At 51.1% G+C, this 726-nt stretch overlaps 1 protein-coding gene across 1 annotated transcript in view; it reads left to right on the top strand.

The window, feature by feature from the left end:
* Positions 1 to 726, top strand: part of LOC122542038 (60S ribosomal protein L10-like) — a 14,518-nt gene that overhangs the window by 11,575 nt on the left and 2,217 nt on the right. The window lies entirely within an intron of this gene.

Here is a 726-nt window from a genome sequence, read left to right as displayed (position 1 = left end):
GAGGGTGTCTCTGGCTAGGCCGAAGTGAGCACTGCAGTTGCTGGAGATTAGAGTGGAGAGCGTGGTGCATGAAAAGCACGGTGAGTCAAGCAGCATCCGAGGAGCAGAGGAATCGACGTTTGGGGCAAAAGCCCTTCATCCTGCTCCTTGAATGCTGCTTGACTTGTCTCTGGCTAGGCCATGGTTTATTAGCCACTCCTAACTGAGCCACGTTGCTGCGGCTCTGGAGTTGGGAAGGATGGCAGTTCCCTGAAGGACGTCGATGCACGAGATAGATTTTTCTTGACAGTGGAAATTGGATTTATGGTCATCGTTAGACTCTTAATTCTGGATATTTACTTAATTTGGATACCACCATTGCTGTAGCAGGTTTCAAACTTGGGTCCCCCAGAGCGTTACCTGGGTTTCTGGATGAACAGTCCAGTGACAGTGCCACTGGGGTCTTCGTGTGTGCCAACACAAGGGGAGGTGTCTGACTTCTGGATGATGCTCCTCTGCACTGATACCAGGGGTCGGATGTCAGCAGCTTGCTTGTGGCTGGGGGGGGCGGTGGTATTTGTATTTGGGGGTTTTTACTGTGTACCTTGTGCATCTCACCGTTCTCTCTCTCGTGTGTCTCTCTCTCTGTCTCTCTGTCTCTCTCTCTCTCTCTCTCTCTCTCGTGTCTCTCTCTCTCTCTCTCTCTTTGTCTCGTGTCTCTCTCTCTCTCTCTCTCTCTCTTTGTCT

Source organism: Chiloscyllium plagiosum, chromosome 39 (assembly GCF_004010195.1).
Source record: "Chiloscyllium plagiosum isolate BGI_BamShark_2017 chromosome 39, ASM401019v2, whole genome shotgun sequence".
In the NCBI taxonomy this organism is placed as follows: Eukaryota; Metazoa; Chordata; class Chondrichthyes; order Orectolobiformes; family Hemiscylliidae; genus Chiloscyllium; species Chiloscyllium plagiosum.
Note: the sequence above shows the minus strand (reverse complement) of the source record. Positions and strands in the feature narration are given on the sequence as shown.